Here is a 13197-nt window from a genome sequence, read left to right as displayed (position 1 = left end):
AGTGCAATATTTTCATTCCTGTTTACACATAGTACAATGCAGCCTTAGTATTGGGCAACTAGAAAGGGAAGGAGTGTACAATTCTCCATGCAAGCTTTACGAAAATTTTTAATTCCCTTTGAATTCCAATTCTAATAACTAAATTTAATCTGAGGTTGATGCATATATTTTATGACATATCATTTCATTTAAATTGTGTTTAGTCTTCACTTTCAGAAGTCCTAAGATAATGGTGCTTATTGGTTCAAGGCTACACACAATTGTACATTGTGAATGATTTAATGCCACCAAATTCTACCCTCATGAATGGTTAAAATTATCAATATTATGTTATGTCTATTTTACCGCAACTTTTTTAAAAACGTTAAGGACCTTGGTGGAGAATGACTGGGAGTGGGAGGGGCACAGCTCTGATGCCTAATACAGACTGTGGACTTGTTACCTAATTCATGTGCTGTTGTTTAAGCACTGATTTTTGGACAAATAAATTAGCAATGATAGTCATATAGTTCTGCAAGAAGAACATCCATGTATTCCTTTATTTAATATAATTCCTAGGTGTGACAGGAACAGTTCTGGATGCTGGAAATGTAGAAACGAACATAGAAGAAATGGTTCTGCCTTCATGAATTTCCAGACTAATAAACCCAGTAAGGGAAAATAACAAGACCATTTCATATAACGTTAAAGACTATGAAAAAATAGGTAAAACCACAAAGAGATACTGCTTCCAATCTATTGGGATGGCTATAATTTTTTTAAACAGGAAAACAACAAGTGTTGGCAAGGATATGGAGAAATTAGAACCCGTATGCATTGCTGCTGGGAATGTAAAACCACACAGTTGAGGTTCCTCATAAAGTTAAACATAGACCTAGCATATTACCAGCAATTCAGCACCTAGATACATACCCAAAAGAATGGAAAGTAGAAACTTGAAGAGATACTCGTACAACCATGTTCACAGCAGTCTTACAATATCCAAAGAGTGGAAACAGCCCAAGTATTCATCAACAGATAAATGAGTAAACAAAATGTAGCAAACACAGACAATGGAATATTATTTCGCCATCAAGAAGAATAGAATTCGTAGGTGGTGCTGCACCACAATGAGCCTTGAAAACATTGTATTTAGTAAAGGAACAGAAGGACAAATATTGTATGCTTCCACTATATGAGGTATCTGTAATAGTCAAACTCATAGAAGCAAAAATACAATAGTGGTTGCCCGGGTTTGTGGGGAAGAGAGGAAAAAGGGCAGTTTTTGTTTAATGGGTACAGAGTTTATATTGGAAATGATTTTTTTAATGGGGGGTATAGATATTAATAGCAGTGATGGTTGCACAACATTGTGAATTATTTAATGCCACCAAATTCTACACTCATGAATGGTTAAAATGATCAATATTATGTTATGCATATTTTAGCCACTTTTTTTTTTTTTTTTTTAAAGTCAAGGATCTTGGTAGAGAAAGACTGGGAGGGGGAGGAGCACTTGCTAAGACCCTAAGGTAGGAGCAAGCTTTTGAGGAAGCAAGAAGGCAGGTGTCCCTGGAGCGGAGTGTAGAAGGGCCCTGCTGGCCGAGCTGACTGTGAAGCCAAAAGCACAGACTTTGGTGCCCCTCACTCGCGTAGGCCCCTGCAAAGGAGCTGTACTGAATTTTCCATTTGCAATCTTTAACTCTCCTTAAAGAAGCGCCCTTATAAACTTTAGTTTAGTCTCCACGAAACTTTAACTTTAGTCTCCACAGAAACCTGGATCTGCTGCTGGGAATAAATGACAGAAAATGAGACCTGAACATTATCATTAGAGGAAGTGATGGTAATGTGTAGATAGAATGACAGCTCTGAAAAAGTGAGTGACAGCTCACTTTTGTACATATTGTTGCATTGGGAAATTAAATTTATGTGTTTATTCATATACTCACTCATTATGTTACTTATTTGTTCAACAAACATTTATAAGACCCCTAATGTTGTAGGACTTTTCCTTAGTTCAACTAAAAAGAGTGTCCTTGTCACATGACGATGAGAGATTAGGCTCGCAGACACTTTGAAGGGTGAGAAAAATGGAATTTATTGGGCAAAAAGGGGAAAAAAAGGGAAACGGGAACTCAGCAGAGCAAGAGTCCTGCTCGTATAGGCTTCCCGCCTTGCAGGTTGAATTCCAAGTACCCGGCAGGAAGAGGAGGGCCCAGGTTCTTCCGCCCTGCAAACAGCAGGAGCTTCCGGAGGCTCCACCCCGCTGTCCGCTCCTCCCAGTGCGCAGGCTGGTCAAAGGTTCTCTGGTGACCCGTTTATACTTGACTGTGTCACTAACATGCCTACCATACACTGAACCTTGGAGGAGATAAAGAAGACACCCACAGCCCTAAGAAAAAAGAAACACCACAGCAATTATAATATAAAGTTTAGAAACATTTCTAAATATTGAAATATTGAACTTGTCTCATCACCTCACTGGATTGTACATTCTTGGAAGACAGGACCTCTGGAATTATCACATTTTGTAGCTACAAGGGACTTAAAATGTTTTTAAGTTGAACCTCTCATTTTACCTCTAATAAACCCAGGCTCAAGGAAACTAGGTAACTTGTCTGAGGCCAAGGAAATAATTTGTAAGACTCCAAAGTAGAAGGCAGTCCTGCCTGGCTCCCAGGTCTGGTCTTGTTCCCCTATTCCATGCAGCCATATTGCTTTGGGCTCCTTCCAGGTCTCCGGCTTCCTTTTTATCCTGTACATTGTCTAATCTAGTGCTCCAGACATCATGATTATTCTGTAAACAGGAATTTGGCAGTGACGGTCATATGTAGATAGAGTGACAGCTCTGGAATTTCTACCTGGGATGGTCTTCTGGATTGCCATACGTATTTACTTAGCAACTGTCCTCACTTGGATAAAATGTCTATTTGGGTGGCTTGGAGGAGGCAGTTTCTGATAGAGATCATGGTAAGTTCAAGTCTTCCAAGATTGCCACTATTGGACAGATGACAAGGAGTTGCTGGCTCATGCTTTTGCTGCCTGCTGTACTTCTCTAACCCTTAATTTCCTCATTACTAACATGGAGGTTGTTATGAGAATTATGCGAGATAATATATGCTAAGATCTTAGCACAGCACTAGGCACATAGTAAGTACGCAATCAATATTAGCTTGTGTTAGTATTATTGTTATTCATGCTGAAAACTGAAAACTATCCTTATGGATTTCAGTGAAAGATGCTTGTATTATGCTTCTTTTTTTCTTTTTTCTTTTTTTTTTAAACAGGGTCTCACTTTGTCACCAATGCAGGAGTGCAGTGGCACCATCACAGGATCACTGCAGGCTCAACCTCCCAGGTTCAAGCATCCTCCCACCTCAGCTTCCTGAGCTGCTGGGGCTACAGGTGTAAACCACCATGCTCCATGGGAATACGGGAAATGCTTTGCTGTATTTCTTGAGAGGAGGAAAGTTGTGCTGACTCATATTACCTTCCTCCTAGGTTCACACAGCTCCTCACTCTGCAAGTGTTTGTCCCTAGAATAGAGGTGAAACTTGAGAAGCACCCACTGTCTGTTTGCAGTGGAGAAGATGTCCATGGAAATATTAGCCTGCATTGCTTCAAATCTTGACGGGTCTTGAGAAGGCAATTACAGATATTATGCAAAGTTGTCTGACGTATCTGTGGCTTTTCTTTTCTATTTTCAGACTTTTTCCTTTATGCATTTAAAACCTGGAGTTCAATTTGCAACACAGCACCAATCTGGATAAATTTCTTTTGCAAAAGCTACAGGTGGCTTCTCTTAAACATCAAGATAAGGTGTGAGTTACTTGAACACTTACCAAATTTGTAGGACGCAAGCTTATTAAATAAGTAGTTCAGTAGAACCAGTTAGTAAGTGACAGCCAGGAGGCAGGAATAGCAAATGGTAGTGGCATGTTTCATTTTTTATTGCTTTTAGGTGATTTACACCTAATTTAGAACTTGCTTCTGAAGATGGCTTATGACTTAGAAGCAGTGGAAGTTTCTAATACATTAAGATATACATTTGGCCGGGTGTGGTGGCTCATGCCTGTAATCTCAGCACTTTGGGAGGCCAAGGTGGGCAGATCATCTGAGGTCAGCAGTTCGAGACCAGCCTGGCCAACATGGTGAAACCTCGTCTGTACTAAAAATACAAAACTTAGCCGGGTGTGGTGGTGGGCGCCTGTAATCCCAGGTATTTGGGAGGGTGAAGCAGGAGAATCGCTTGAACCGGGGAGGTGGAGGTGACAGTGAGTCGAGATTGCACCACTGCACTACAGCCTGGGCTACAGAATAAGACTCCGTCTAAATAAATAAATAAATAAATAATATATAAATTCATGGTGATCTCTATTGTATCACCTTATCTTACATTCTTTGCAGCATTTATCACCATCTTCCATAAACCTTTTGGTTTACTTGTGGGTGGTTTGGTTTATTGTCTGTCTTCCCGTGCTAGAACGGAAGCTCCATGAAAATAGGAGTCTTGCCTGCCTTGCTCACCGTTATGGCCCCACCACGGACACTGCGCCTGTGGGCCCTCCACAAATGTTTGCTGACTCAATCAGCCTGTACTTCAGTAGAGATGTTTAACTCAAATTATGCTCAAGAGGAACCTTGGGGGTCCACAAGTGGAGTGAGATTAATTTCATTGCTACAGTTCAAGAATGGAGTTCCTCCTGCTTCCCATTGCCAGGAAAAAAAAAGAGTTAATGTATAAAGTTTCACAATTTATAATTTTTCTCCTTTAAATTTCCCATGCTTTAGTTTTCTGTGACTTCCTTATCAGTTTGCAATCAACATGACAAGCAAGTAGCAACCTGATATTGTCAGGAAATTTGGAAAAAGACAACGGCACTAAATTTAACAGGTTCTAAATATGCTTGTAATATATTTACCACAATGAAAAAATAGTTAAAATTAGAATATAGATTAAAAGTTTATGTTTAAAATAGTTTATGAAATATATGTATATATTTCTAGTTCTGGAGCTGGATGGTGGTGATAGTTGCATGACAATGTGAATATATTTAATGCCACTAAGCTGTACACTTAAAAATTGTTAAAATGATGAATTTTATGTTACGCATAGCTTACCACAATATTTTTAAATGATTAAAAAAATATATAACCAGTAACTACTGAGTAATTGAAATGTGGCTAGTGCAAATGAGGGACTGAGTTTTTAATTTTATTTAATTTTGATTCATTTTTGTTTCAATCTAAATAACCACATGTGCCTAGCAGCTACTGTATTGAATACAGTAGCTAAATGTACAGGGCTAAATGCCTGAAGAATTTCATTTAAATAATGCATTTTAGCATGCTAATTTTAAAAGTTATCATTTGAATGGATTTTCCCTTGCTTTTTGTTTTCTGACTTTTTGTTATGAAATTGTCAATCTTACATAAAAGTAAGGAGAATAGTATAATGAATATCCACTTGCTTGTCATCGAGATTTAGCAATTGTTAATATTTTGTTATATTTCCCATAGTAATTTTTGAGATCCAGCTACTCTAATGAGTTGAGGCCAAAGCTCTGGAACTGAAAAGGGCTTAGTCTGACATCCATCTCTGGACTCAAAACCAATTCCATCGGCACTGCCCTTCCCTATTGTTAACTAGTTACATTTTCATTTTCATATTTTCTAGGTAATGGTGCCAGAAATGATAATAGTATAATCACAGTTATTTGTGAACACATTCACAACTTCTAAATTCATTTCAGATTTGAGCTGGGATTGTTTTGTTATTAGACTGTGACTTCTTTGGGTGGGTGGGTGCTAACAGTAAAATGTCACCAGTCACTGAGTGTGTGACACCTCAAATGACACACAGATGTGACCCAGCAAGTATGGCCCAGATGCCAGATGAACTGGTTCTTTGAAATCTATATTCACATTTAATTTAGCCTGGAGGTATGGCTATAAAATAATGATAGCTATAAGACACTGTGACAAGATGCTTTAATGTCATGATGTAGTTGTGGTTCTAAGCGTTACTGTGATTATTGAGAACAGCTGAATTCTAGCTTCACTCTCTTCCTTTGGGGTTGTCCATTGGCATGGTTAGAAAGCTGGTTAATTGCGAGTCAAACTTGTGCAACTAAAATGGGGCAGGAAAAAAAGCACCATGTCACAACAAAGCATCTAAAAAATGCAATTCCAGAACCGCAGAGAAACATGCAACTCTACCCAGATTTCTATAATGAGTCTTCATATTTTTGTCTAGTAACTATGGTCTCATGGAAGGAAGGTGTAAATAGTACCGTGGACAAACATGCAGCCCTGGCAAAAGACTTCTTAGTTTCAAATCCTGGCTTTGCCACTCATTGATTGTGGGCCTTGGCCAAGATACTGAAACTTCCTATAACTCAGTTTTTTCATCCATACAATGGAATTAATAATCACATTAAATAAGATACTTAGCAAGGTATGTTGCACATAATGTATGTTCAATAATAAATTATGCTGCAAAACATAATAGTATTCACATTTTTAAATATAATGATAGCTCTTTGAGGGAAATACCAAATAGGTATAGTTTTATATTGTCTTTATAAACACAGTCCTCATGATCTGAGGAAAATTACATTCCAGGAGACTGGATATAGGAAGCAACATGGAAGGGGCAAAAGATATTTGTCAGTGGTCTCTATAGTTTTCTAGAAGCAGCCAAATGATAGATAATTCTAAAATCCAAAAAAACTCTGAAAACAAAAATTTTCACAAGTTTTCAACAAAAATTCATTTGAAGGCAAAAGCTAATCTGAATTAATATAAGACTATGTATGTCTTTTTTTTTTTTTTTTTTTTTTTTTCTTTGTTAGAGATAGGATCTTGCTCTGTCTCCTAGGCTGGAGTGGAGTGGCACACTCATAGCTCACTGTACCGTCGAATTCCTGGGCTCAAATGATCCTCCTTCTTCAGCCTCCTGAGTAGGTAGGACTACAGACAGATATACTATACCTGGCTAATTATAAATTTTTTTTGTAGAGATGGGATCTTGCTATGTTGCCGAGGCTGGTCTTGTTGCCTGGCCTCGAGTGATTCTTCAGCCTCAGCCTCCCAAAGCACTGGGATTACATGTGTGAGCCGCTGCACCTGGCCTTATGGTCTTCATTTATCCCACTTAGGGATACTAGTGAATTCTGTTATAATTTGTTGCAGCTAATTGTGAGGTGCTGCCCTCACAGCACAGACTTCAATGGATATATTCCATAAGAAGCTGTATATACATCATGTCACCTTCAAAATCAAAATAAATCTGAATTCCAAACCATATCTGGCCCCGAGGGTTTGGGGCGTGGAATTCTGGATCTCTACTCTGCTTACATTCCATTGGCCAAAAGTTAGTGATGGGTCCACTGCTAGCTACAGGGCACCTGGGAAATGAGGCCTTTATTCTGAGCAGCCAAAGGCACAGCAAAAGTCTATTGCTATGGGATGAGGAAGATTGGACACTGAGGCCCAACCAGTAGTCTCTGACACAGTCTCACTCGTTTTCTCCAAAGCTTTATCCTAAAACATCTTCAGAACCTCCTGAATGGGACCAGAATAAATAGGAATTTTCCATTTGGTCTTCTGTAAGTAGCCTAGATTGACTTCAAACAACCCAGTTCTAGCTTCAAAAGACCCAACATGGTTGGTTACCCTTACTCCCATGGAATGCTACCTTGGCTTCTCAGGCGAATCTATAGCAGTTCACAATTCTTCCCCCTGCAGAACCACTTCAATCTCACAGATATTTCCTAGTCTTCCAGTAAATTCAGAACTAGACCTTTGGTTCCAACTGGCCAGGGTACTTATTTAGTTGGGACCCTTCAAATGGACTAATTGTCAATGTCCCTTCAACTTTTCATGGTAGAAGAGTCAGGACATCCCATGAGCATGTCCAAGAAACTTCTGAAAAGGAATATCCAGATTCAAACATTGTCTGTTTGAATTCATCAAACTCCATCAAATGCAAATTTTGCTTCTCTCAAAAAAAATTCAAGTTCAACAAATTCAGCTCTGGTGTAGAGATAGTATTGTGTTCTAGGAAGCATAGAGAATAAAAGATGAGTGTTTTTTTCTGCTTATTGCAATTGGACATAAAAGGTGGAATTTTTCATGAATGCTGAAAGAAGAAAAACAACTTAAAATTGGATTTTATTTTCAACTCGGAGGCTAGAGAACTTCAGTCTGTGGTACATATTTTTAACAAATGGGTGGAGTTGATGTTATGAGAACCCAGAACCTGCCAGTTCTGAAGCCTAGTTCCTAGTCATTGGCAAAATGTAATTTTTCCTCAAATAAAGATGAAATGCAAGATGAGCCAAAAAGAGGTAGTCACAGACAGTAACAAAACAAGATTCAGCCTCTGGCTTGGGTGCAGTAAACTGTAAATAGATCAATGTTTCATAGTTGTGTGAGAGTTGCCTAGTTGGCCTGTAGAATCTTGCTTCATTTTATGCATTCCTTATTGATTCTGTAAGAGTGTGCTTTTTGAATGTCCTGTAGTTAATTTATCAAACAGGGATGCCAAACCTTAAGCATTCCATGGGTTCTTTTTAACTTTAAATGGAGTTCGTGCAACTATTCCAAGTAGGTTTAAATAGATAAGTATTCTGGGGAGTGTCAATTTTATTCAGCCTAAAAGCTAAGTTAACATAAATGGAAAAATAGATGGTACCTTCTGCATTTTCATATATTTTAATGGCTAGTTCCTATTGATTGCTGTGCTTCTTTTTGCAAGTAAAGGAAAAATCAGACATCACAATGTACATTTCCTTGCAATGGAAAGTTATTTTGATCATACCTTACAAATGATCCATACTGATACTAAGTTTACAGTGTTGGGAGGAGGAGGAAAGAGTGAACTTAATTTGAATTTAGAAAGTCTCTAAATGATAATTGAATCACAAGTCTGGATTATAATTCTAGGAGCAACACTTGACTTGGTCAAAATCACTGTTATGAAGAGATGCAATTTTTACACAGTACTTCACATTGATTAAGTAATGTGTGAAAATGAAAAAAAAGTATTTGAATCTTAATCACAGTCATTTGCATGAAATAAAAGTCTGTGTCAAGGGAATGCACATTATAATAACTCCTGGGTGTTTTGGTTGCATCAGTGAGCAAAGAAGTTGTATGCATTTTTTTTCATGCCGATATACAAGAATTCCTTTTATATTTATTGTATCTTTGATTGTACAAAAATTTAGCAATACAGGATTTTGGTTGGTGAGAGACGACAACTGATTAACTACCTTAACAATAGCTGTAATTAAAACAGATGCTTGATAATGCATGCACTCGAATTAAACTGGGAACATTAAAAGACAGAAAAGAGAAATAGGAATTTGATATGAACCTCATTCTCAGTAAGGCTCTCCATTAGATGGAAAGGTAATAAATGAGAGAATGAACTTCAGAAAAATTCTGCCTGTCTCTTTTCTACATATTTTTCTCCCTATTGCTGTATGCTTAGAATACTTGAAATATAGAAACCTAAGCCTCTTTCCCATGTACCCCCCCTCCAAATCGTATCTGAGACTGGTCTTCAAATCTACAGATCCTATTTTTCTGCACCGGCACCTATTAATACCTCCAACTTAGCGTCTCTGTTGAGAATCATCCGAGTCCAAAGTGCCTCCAAACTCTGAAGCTAGACTCCCTCCTGCCTTCTTCAGACCCCCCAATAATTGAAATCATCAATAACCTGAAATCTCCTATTTGGGTTGATATGTATTTCCTATGATGTTGAGTTAATTTTTTTTCTTATTTTGATAATCTCCCCCTAGTTTTAGGCTGACATTGTCTGGGAATAAAGGAGATTTTGGTCTCTGAAGTTTTTCATCTTTCCTGTTTTGTGGAAAAGAAAAAGAGACTAAGTAAGAGTTTTGATTCCTGAAGAGGTTGAAAATGCCATACTACACTAATAGTTATTTTCAAAATGTGCAAGTCTAATTGTTCAACCTAAGTCAGAAGAAGAAAGTTGGTGGAAAAATATCTGCCAGATATTGGCCATATTAAGGGATAAATGTGAAGCAGAGATGGGATGGTAATGGATGCAATAATTCGTTTAATTATAATTGAATAACAGTAAAAAAATAGTTATAATAACAATGTTTCACTAAATAAAACAGAGTAAAACAATACAAAACAGTAAAAAATAAAAATAAAAAAGATGACTAATTCAGTAATAGCAGAAAACAATTTTGTGCTCAATCTCACTTTAAGGAAGAAACAGACACTCTTCGAGAAAATGAAGGCATCAATAAAGTTTCCAAATAAATGCACTGACACTAATGTCCTGAAGTTATTACACACTTAAAAATTAAAAACACTCCAAAATACAAGCTTTCTTTCTTGACAATGACATTCTTTCAACTTCAGAATCTAGAAGTTTGCCTTGATTCTTTAACCCTTTGTCTTCTGGTGGATAGCAGACACTTCACAATACCTATTGAAAGAAACAATCCCACTTTCCAATCTTGCAAAATCCACTTCCTTTTTTTAGAAAACATGCCATGTGGCTGCACACCTTCCTACGTATGCCTCTTTCACCAACCTTGTCAGGCCCTTGCACTTCCAAAGATAGTATCCGCCCTCCTCTTCACCTCTCCAGAATCCCCCGCTTCTCCAACCCTAATCAGGTTCTATGCCTTGCAAGAAGGTTTCTATGATCACTCCAGGCAGCAGTAGTTTCTTCTTTCTCTGAGCTCCTATTGCATCAACAGAGAATACTCCCTAGTTCAGCCCATACTTACCTTTGTAATAGTTTGTAGTTTTTCTCCCTCCCCAGCTGTAAGCTCCTTGAAGATGAGAAAGATATCCCAACTTCCTTCCTTCTTTCCTTCAACAAATTTGTATCTAGTACCTACTCTGTACTGATGAGAGCCTTTCTAGATTTCTTCTACAGCACTTAGCAGCATTGCAGCCTGGAGTAGGCATGAAGTACATGCGTGTATTGTTTGAAGACATTTATTAAGCAGCTCTCTATCACCCTGGATGATTCAACTTAACTCATCTGCTCTTTCCTCCCAACATACATTTAACCCATTCTTTTTAACCGAAGATCAAACCTTCAGTACCGTCACCAAGCCTACTCTGTTCTTTCTGATAGAGGGAAGTAGATAGATTTATGACAGGGCAGCAAAAACCTGTTTGTGAAACTTGTTTCTGTTCTTAGTTCCACTTGACTTCCTTTGTACTATTGCTCAAGACACTTAACTTCTTGTGCCATCATAATGTCCCCTTCTGTAAAATAGAGACAATAATATATGCTGTGCCACCCCCAACACTCCCCAGGGCGAAGGTTGATGAGATAATGGCTGTAAAACACCTTAAGCTCTTCCAAGGAAGGTGCCATAGTGTGGAAAAAAGTAAAGGTTTATTATGTAGCTAATCACATTCAAAATACAGGGTGCAAACGGACCTGTGGAGTTTTGAAACAAAGCCTCAGGGAGACAGGCTAATGCTTCACTTGCCCTTCAGGACCAGGCAGCATTTCTGGAACTTTCTCTTACATAAGTTAACTTTAGAAAATACATTTTATTTGTTTTTTAAAGGGGGTGGTGATTTATGCCTACAAAACAAAGATGAACTCACACGGCTACAATGCAAGTCCCTACTGTTTGAGGAGATACTGCCTTTGTTTTTTTGTTGTTTTTGTTTTTGTTTTCCAGTGGAAAATAAGTTTTATTGAGACCCTACCAGCTGCAAAATCTGTTCCTGGCATTAAGCTCCTTCTTCCTTTGCAATTCAGTCTTTCTTGAGTGGTCCCATGAATGCTTTTTTCTCCTCCATGGTCTGGAAGCGGCCATGGCCAAACTTGGAGGTGGTATCAATGAACTTAAGGAGGGTTTTCTCCAGAGCCCGCCATTTGGTTTGCACCAGCAAGGACTTGTGGGGAGGTGAGCTCTCACTTCTTGGTTCCTACCACACAGTCCTTCAGCATGACAAAGTCAATGGTCACTTCACCATAGTGGCCAAAGCCACCTAGAGGGTTGATACTCTTGTCAGACAGGTCATAGTCAGTGGAGGCATTGTTTGTGATCAGTTTGTCATCCTTGATAAGATAGCCCTGGCCAATCTTATAGATCTTCTTATTGATCTCAGTGCGGTGATGGTAGCCTTTCTGCCCAGTACGTGCCACAGAGAAGGCCACACGGGCAAGATGTCGTGCCCCAATACAGGACTCCATGAGCAGGTCTTGGTGGGTCTTTGGGGGCAGCTTCTTCGTGAGCCAACGACATGGTAATCCCTTTGTAGCCTTTGCCCTTGCTCATTCTGATGACGTCGATCATCTCGTCCTGCCTAAACACATGGTTCACAGGTACCTGCTGCTCAAGCCTCTCGTGGACCCAGTCCAGCTTCTGGGCCATGGTGTCTCCATTCACCTGGATCTCCATCAGGTGGGCTTTCTTGTGGCGCAGAGAAAGCAGGCACATCTGGGTGTGGGCAATCACGCAGATGACTTGACAGTACTTCTTCATGCTGCTGAAGTCCTTCTCCAGCTGCTTCTTGCCATCCTCATCCTGCCATTTCTTGCAGTACTTGATAAAGGCCTTCTTCTTAGATTTATGCCAGTTCTTACAGAAGCGCCACTTGCACTCATCACTGATGTGCTCAGCGAAGGCGGTCTGGAAGGTCCAGAGGCTTCGAGGGGTTTCCAAGTAGCCCACAATGCTCACAACCACCATGGGTGGTATCTCTACAATGGTCACAGTCTCTACCACCTCCTTCTTATTCACCTTGGATCCTGGCCTGTCGACTTCCTGCATGATGTGGGTCATGCCAGCCTTGTATCCCAGGAAGCCTGTGAGGCAGGCCGACTTGGAAGGGTCATCCTTAGGGAGGCTCTTCACCTTCCCATGATGCCTGCTGCTGTGCTTCTGAGGCAGGAAGCTGAGGGACCCATGTCTGGGAGCGAACTTTCTGTGACACATCACGCTGTCAAATCCTGCTGGTAGAGTGAGATACTGCCTTTGAATTTACATACAAGCCAAAAGAAAGTAAACTCTAGCTTGGCAGAGCCCATCTCTCAAGCTTAGAATACCTTCTGGCCTAGAAGCTCTGTGAGGGCAGGAACTGGTTTCTTGTTCACAATTATATTGCCATCACTGCAAATAATGCCTGGAATGTAGTAGAGTAGAGCTCAACAAATATTTTATGTTCTCTGTATCACATGAATGAGTCTGGCTT

At 39.3% G+C, this 13197-nt stretch overlaps 1 pseudogene; it reads right to left on the bottom strand.

Annotated features, from left to right (window-relative positions):
* Positions 1-11730: 11730 nt before the first annotated feature.
* Positions 11731-12941, bottom strand: LOC104656571 (annotated as a pseudogene).
* Between the last annotated feature and the right edge of the window lie 256 nt (positions 12942-13197).

Source organism: Rhinopithecus roxellana, chromosome 5 (genome assembly GCF_007565055.1).
Source record: "Rhinopithecus roxellana isolate Shanxi Qingling chromosome 5, ASM756505v1, whole genome shotgun sequence".
Taxonomy (NCBI): domain Eukaryota; kingdom Metazoa; phylum Chordata; class Mammalia; order Primates; family Cercopithecidae; genus Rhinopithecus; species Rhinopithecus roxellana.
This window is presented reverse-complemented; position numbering and strand designations above follow the sequence as displayed.